This window comes from Triticum aestivum, chromosome 4B (assembly GCF_018294505.1).
Source record: "Triticum aestivum cultivar Chinese Spring chromosome 4B, IWGSC CS RefSeq v2.1, whole genome shotgun sequence".
Taxonomy (NCBI): Eukaryota; Viridiplantae; Streptophyta; class Magnoliopsida; order Poales; family Poaceae; genus Triticum; species Triticum aestivum.
This window is the reverse complement of record NC_057804.1, coordinates 672,608,508-672,616,312: the sequence shown is the minus strand read 5'-3', so window position 1 is coordinate 672,616,312 and position 7,805 is coordinate 672,608,508. Positions and strand designations below refer to the sequence as shown.

At 45.0% G+C, this 7,805-nt stretch overlaps 1 long non-coding RNA gene across 1 annotated transcript; it reads right to left on the bottom strand.

The window, feature by feature from the left end:
- Positions 1-5,218: 5,218 nt before the first annotated feature.
- Positions 5,219-7,261, bottom strand: LOC123089865 (uncharacterized). The gene is made up of 5 exons (XR_006442403.1): positions 7,135-7,261; positions 6,539-7,039; positions 6,241-6,325; positions 5,474-5,639; positions 5,219-5,392 (listed from the first exon to the last, which is right to left on the bottom strand). It is a non-coding gene; the product is annotated as an uncharacterized lncRNA (long non-coding RNA).
- Between the last annotated feature and the right edge of the window lie 544 nt (positions 7,262-7,805).

The window sequence follows — 7,805 nt, the reverse complement described above, 5'->3', positions numbered from 1 at the left end:
TATGGACTGGTGCAAGCATCTCGGAGTTGGAACATTCGCTTTGATGAGATGATCAAAGCGTTTGGGTTTATGCAGACTTATGGAGAAGCCTGCGTTTACAAGAAAGTGAGTGGGAGCTCTGTAGCATTTCTCATATTATATGTAGATGACATACTCCTGATGGGAAATAATATAGAATTTCTGGACAGCATTAAGGCCTACTTGAATAAGTGTTTTTCAATGAAGGACCTTGGAGAAGCTGCTTATATATTAGGCATCAAGATCTATAGAGATAGATCGAGACGCCTCATAGGTCTTTCACAAAGCACATACCTTGATAAGATTTTGAAGAGATTCAGAATGGATCAGTCCAAGAAGGGGTTCTTGCCTATGTTACAAGGTATGAGACTGAGCTCAGCTCAGTCACCGACCACGGCAAAAGATAAAGAAGAGATGAGTGTCATCCCCTATGCTTCAGCCATAGGATCTATTATGTATGCCATGCTGTGTACCAGACCCGATGTAAACCTTGCCGTAAGTTTGGTAGCAAGATACCAAAGTAATCCCGGCAAGGAACACTGGACAGCGGTCAAGAATATCCTGAAGTACCTGAAAAGGACAAAGGACATGTTTCTCGTTTATGGAGGAGACGAAGAGCTCGTCGTAAAGGGTTACGTCGACGCTAGCTTCGACTCAGATCTGGATGACTCTAAGTCACAAACCGGATACGTGTATATGTTGAATGGTGGAGCAGTAAGCTGGTGCAGCTGCAAGCAGAGCGTCGTGGCGGGATCTACGTGTGAAGCGGAGTACATGGCAGCCTCGGAGGCAGCACATGAAGCGATTTGGGTGAAGGAGTTCATCACCGACCTAGGAGTCATACCCAATGCGTCGGGGCCGATCAAACTCTTCTGTGACAACACTGGAGCTATTGCCCTCGCAAAGGAGCCCAGGTTTCACAAGAAGACCAGGCACATCAAGCGTCGTTTCAACTCCATCCGTGAAAATGTTCAAGATGGAGACATAGAGATTTGCAAAGTGCACACGGATCTGAATGTCGCAGATCCGCTGACTAAACCTCTCTCGCGTGCAAAACATGATCAACACCAGAACTCTATGGGTGTTCGATTCATCACAATGTAACTAGATTGGTGACTCTAGTGCAAGTGGGAGACTATTGGAAATATGCCCTAGAGGCAATAATAAAAGTATTATTATATTTCATTGTTCATGATAATTGTCTTTTATTCATGCTATAACTGTATTATCCGGAAATCGTAATACACGTGTGAATACTTAGACCACACTATGTCCCTGGTAAGCCTCTAGTTGACCAGCTCGTTGTGATCAACAGATAGTCATGGTTTCCTGACTATGGACACTGGATGTCGTTGATAACGGGATCACATCATTAGGAGAATGATGTGATGGACAAGACCCAATCCTAAGCATAGCATAAAAGATCGTGTAGTTCGTTTTGCTAGAGCTTTGCAAGTGTCAAGTATCTCTTCCTTCGACCATGAGATCGTGTAACTCCCGGATACCGTAAGAGTGCCTTGGGTGTATCAAACGTCACAACGTAACTGGGTGACTATAAAGGTGCATTACAGGTATCTCCGAAAGTAGCTGTTGGGTTGACACGGATCGAGACTGGGATTTGTCACTCCGTATGACGGAGAGGTATCTCTGGGCCCACTCGGTAATGCATCATCATATTGAGCTCAATGTGACCAAGGTGTTGGACACGGGATCATGCATTACGGTACGAGTAAAGTGACTTGCCGGTAACGAGACTGAACAAGGTATTGGGATACCGACGATCGAGTCTCGGGCAAGTAACGTACCGATTGACAAAGGGAATTGCATACAGGGTTTGATCGAATCCTCGACATCGTGGTTCATCCGATGACAACATCGAGGAGCATGTGGGAGCCATCATGGGTATCCAGATCCCGCTGATGGTTATTGACTGAGAGCGTCTCGGTCATGTCTGCATGTCTCCCGAACCCGTAGGGTCTACACACTTAAGGTTCGGTGACGCTAGGGTTATGAAGATATGTATATGCAGAAACCCGAATGTTGTTCGGAGTCCCGGATGAGATCCCGGACGTCACGAGGAGTTCCGGAATGGTCCGAAGGTAAAGAATTATATATAGGAAGTGCTATTTCGGGCATCGGGACAAGTTTCGGGGTTATCGGTATTGTACCGGGACCACCGGAAGGGTCCCGGGGGTCCACCGGGTGGGGCCACCTGTCCCGGGGGGCCACATGGGCTGTAGGGGGTGCGCCTTGGCCATCATGGGCCAAGGGCACCAGCCCCTATAGGCCCATGCGCCTAGGGTTTCCCCCTAGGAGGAGTCCTAGTGGTGGAAGGCACCCCTAGGTGCCTTGGGGGGGAGGGAAACCTCCCCTAGGCCGCCGCCCCCCCTAGTAGATCTCATCTACTAGGGCCGGCGCCCCCCTGGCACCCCTATATATAGTGGGGGAGAGGAGGGACTTCATACACCAGCCCCTGGCGCCTCCACCTCCCCCCGTTACGTCTCTCCCTCGTAGTCTCGGCGAAGCCCTGCTGTTGTGACGCCCTGCATCCACCACCACGCCGTCGTGCTGCTGGATCTTCATCAACCTCTCCTTCCCCCTTGCTGGATCAAGGAGGAGACGTCTCCCGTCCCGTACGTGTGTTGAACGCGGAGGTGCCGTCCGTTCGGCGCTGGTCATCGGTGATTTGGATCACGTCGAGTACGACTACATCATCACCTTGCAAGCTTCCGCACGCGATCTACAAGTGGTATGTAGATGCAAACTCTCTCCCTAGACTCGTTGCTTAGATGAACTCATAGATGGATCTTGGTGAAACCGTAGGAAAAATTTTAATTTTCTGCAACGTTCCCCAACACAAATAGCAGTAGCCTCTCAATCCCTTGCTATCTCTATACAGCTCTTTACTACTCTCTTTTGTTCCTCTCCCAAGGAGGTGCAGTGAAGTTTAAGTCCTACACACGAAGGAGGTGAAAGAAGATAGTTTGGCGGTTGGGTACGTACCATGCTTACCAGTCGGTCGTGGGACTTTATGTCGGACTTCCAACCAAGCAGCAGACACACCACCTCCAGCCACCACTCGCAGGTTGTCATGTATAGCACCGTGTGAGCTCCTCAACCCTGCCCACGCCCCCGGCATCCGGGACCAACAGCCGCATTGTCATGTTCACCAATGGCCTAATCCCAAATGGTAAAGTATCAAACATTATGAGGAGTGTCCTAATCAGCCCTCTAGATACTTCACTGATTTAAGAATCTTCCCTAATATAACATATTTTGAATTTCCTTTGCACATGTTTGACTGAGATAAATTTTGAACTTCCTTTGCCCATAGTAATATATCTGAATCAGCGCCCGCAGAGAATGTAATTTTCATCATAGGTAATCTATAATGGAGTATCATTTTCAGAAAATAAACAACATACTGACCAAAATATATTAAGAAATAAATTGTACAAGATTCAGCTTATCTTATGCTTGGAAAGAGCCTTTCCAATCATTTTATTGGTTCATCTGTCTCTAGTAAGGCACAAGCCAACTTCCCTCTATTTGTAGTCTGTAGAAATGATCCCACTGTAAGGTTGAGCAAGCAAAAAACTCAAATATTGCTGGACATGTTCTAGAAATTAAACATTTTAGTAAACATGCTTGACCTGTAAAAAGCCTTGGGTCTTTCTCGGTTTTCTAGTGCAGAGCTCAACAACTGAAACTAAAAATACATGCTGGATCGAGACAAGCTGAAACATAGCTTAAAGCATATCACATGAAACATTAGTCTATCCTACGCCATTTGGGTGTGGTGGTGTGGGGAGATAGAGTTCATTGTCACTACTCACTGAAGGTTGATAATATCATTGGAATTTCAATCGTGTGAAGTACATAAGCTAATTTCAACCCTTTGTCAAAAGCCATAATGAAAGCAACCACATCACATCCCATGAGATAGAAGATTAGAGAACTTACCATCAAGATGGAAATCGGGACTGGTTCCCCTTCGTCGGATGTTGGTAGATGACGTCAAAATCGGCGCAAGTCATACTATGCCTCTGATTTGTCGGACATTACCAAACGAACAATGGTGGCTTGGCCAGTTCATGAACCCATGGCGTGCACTCCTCGTTGACTCTCGTTCCTTCGCCGGCATCTTAGGTCGGGCATCAAGAACAGTCCCCCATTGCCGCTGAGCACAGCCTCCAACGTCACAACACCAAAGTTGCAAATTGTCTTGATTGGACTACAACACAGAAAACATGATTCAAATCGCAGATTATAAATATGCAAGAGGAAACTATATTGCGCTATCGGATATACCAGACAATCTCTGTCTTATCCATGCGGCACACAACAAAGAATGCTAGATTTTGATGGATGCCTAGTAAATAGATGATCGTGATCCAAAATCTGTACTTGTTCAACTATCATTTTATAAGAACCTCCTGTAAAAAGTCTCCTATAGAAAGTAATGTTACTGATGGTTAGGTAAAAATGAACCACATAAAAATCAAGGTTGTACTATTACTGATAGATAGCTAACATGAATCATAAAGGACTTTAAAATAACCTTGTTTAATCAGCCGTATCTCCTTGAACATTGAGCAGCTCCACACGAGTGCCTCCCCTCCTTCACCTTGAAAGATAGATGCCAGTAAAGCGGACCGATGTGCATCGTATCATATTGTTCTAGTCATATATAGGACCAATATAGATTATTACATAAAAAATGGCATAACTCAATCAGACCAATTTATGCATAGATGGGGGTAAATTAATTGGATGATCAAGAAACATGACCGAGAGATTCAATCACTAATCGTTCCCCTACACAGAGAAGCAATTGATCTACTAATGCATGGCAGAATGTATGTCTTGCCCGAAATCAACATAGGAAGCTCCTTTTCTTTCACCAAACATGAAACATCAACTGCACCCTACCTCCATACAGAACAAGACCAGGATCAACACATCCCTGCAATTGGTCTTACTATCATTGTGTAAGCAATGGGTAACTAAAATCTGAGAAAAAATATTAAGAGATAGTTAGATCAACAGATAATTCATAGATGAGGTCATGAGGCTGCTAACCAAATGCTCATGTCAACCTGTAAATGGCCTTGATACGGTATAATGAAAGTTCCGGAACTCAATTACATGTTGCAGATACACATAACTCACACTTGAATGACCGCTAAAATGAGAAAAAAATATCTCACATAAAAATATCAATAGCACACCCCTCATGTGCCCATACCACCACACCAGTAATAAAGGCCTATGCAATCCTGGGACTTGGGAAAATTTCCACAATTTCACTTCACACTTCCCGATAAGAACAATGAAAACATCGAAGAAACTGACTCCAATGCCGAAACTATTTCTGGGTCAATACAAAAAGGAAGAAAAGACTTGGGAAATACATTAGTGATTCGCAAAAGGAGATGTGGAAACAGTAGCACACCTTTTATGTCACACTTTTTTCTAAACGGATTTTCTGTCACACTGCAGTGTGTAGCAAACTGCTTTCATAAAAATTTGTCAATCCCTTGCCATGAATCCCCGACTTGATCCACGTAGTATTTGTTCCCTGTGATCGCCAAAAAGAAAAGATAATTGTCCATGCGTTGCTGCAGGGAAAAAAGCACAATTGGTGTGTATTTTCTATCAGGAAATAGCTTTCAAAACAACGGCAAGACATGCTAAATGCATACCTTTTGATCAAGTAAATCAATTGTACAGCAAAAATAATCATCAAATGTGTGCACTTCCCCTGTTCTGCCAAAACTGCCTTAAATATTTAATGCATCACCCCAAAATTGAAACAAAAAACAAGATCATTTTTTTACTCATATCAATGCAGTGTAAATCTTAAAGAACCAGTGATTCGAAATGGCCATTAACTTTTGGTTAAATATAAGTTTTTCCTACAGACGTTTGTGGTACTAATAACATTAAAAGATTTAGTGCAGTGCATGTAGTTCTTATAAGAAGAAAATACATGTTCATCCTAGTTAATAGGTAAAAATAAGCAAAAAAACAATTGTAGCGATGCACTGCTAATAAATATTACAAAATCAATAGTTGATAATAACATGCTTAAATGGCCATCTATAACATGAGGCTCCTCATGTCAGGACTATATATTTTGCTTATCTCAGTTCATAATTAACATGTAACCTAAGAGCTAGGAAGGGAAGTGAAAAGATGTGGTCGGTTCATAGTCCATACCAATAAAAGAAAGCAACTGCAGTTTCTCACAGCTCTTCTCCACTACGAACCTCAAATCATATATCTGAATCTTGTTTCCCTATTTCTGCAGAATGCCGATTATACAAAAAAAGTAAGAAAGCACGCAAATAAGTGCATATAGTAATCACACTACAGGAAAATAAGATTCCACACTAACAGATCTTAGGTGTAGGAATAGCTTGAATGCATAGTATAAACATCAAGTGTACGATCTCAGCAGGAGAAACCAAAACTCCACTGGGAATCTAAGAGTCTCAAGTACAAAAAGAATACATACCATCCCCGTCGTGGTCACATAGAATGAATATCTGCTTCAAAACCCTCACACCACAGATGGTAGAAGACCTTCTGCACTTGTGATTCCTAAACAATCTGTTATAGTAAACCTACTCTACTCGAGCATAGTATCTAGAACTCTAACGAACAATCAAAATTACAAAAAATATGCACTGTTGGAATATTACGTGAGGCTGAGCAACTGTTAGAACAATCAACAAATTGACATAATAAAGTGTTACGAATGTAAATTGATACAATGGGGGTCTTTTTGATCTCAGTCTGGCGGAACGCATAGCACTGAAATTTCAATGCAGGTCACAATCCCATGGAACGATTGGATGATGGGTGCCATCGTCTTCTCAAGGATGTTCTGTTGGTCGTCCCTCAGGTCTGGCTTGCACACCAATGACAGGCGCCTTCAACTGTAATAAAAGAATCATTGGACAGCAGAGATGAAGACCGGCAACCCTGGGAATCACCAACCATGCCCGGACCAAACCTGCGACAACCACAAACAACCATGACGACGGGTTCAATACCGGCGCAAACACCAAATCAATCTACGAAAGAAACAGGGGCGGAGCTAGATCCAACCATTCTCCATTAAATAATACGTAAACACCATGGTTATATTGCTAATTGCTGGATCAAATTGCATGTCCTGATTCAAAGGCTTTGCCCAGGCTCATCAAAGGGCATCCTCACCTTTTCCAGAGACCACGCTGGCCCTTGGCAGGGATTGAGCGCTACAACCGGTTCATCAGCAGTTCAGCACGCACACGCACTGGATCTACCCCACCTCCCTCCACACCCGTCAGCTGCCACCGGGTCTGCCGCGCTGATCGGCATCAGGACCTCAACGAGAACAGCGCCGGATCTGGGGGATTGGCGTCCTCCTGAAGGGGACTGTCGCCGGATCCCTCGTGCGAGGGCGGTGGCTCTGACGTGCGAGGGCGGCGGATCCTCAATGCGATCGGCTTCGTCTCCTGAAGTGGAGGGCGGCGGCGACCCCTGATCCAGGACCCGCGCCGGATCGTCGAGGTGTTCAGCGCGGCGGCGAAGTGATGGAGGGCCGCGGCGACCTTGTCCAGGATCGACGCGGATGGAGGGCGGCGAGTGAAGCGGGGCGGCGACCTCGACCAGGATGGAGGGCGGCGAGGATGGAGGGCAGCGACTGAAGCGCGGCAGCACAGGGATGTAGGGCGGCCACGAAAGGAGGCCTCGTTCCAGAACAGGACTCGTCACTGGTTAACCGTCGTAGGTTT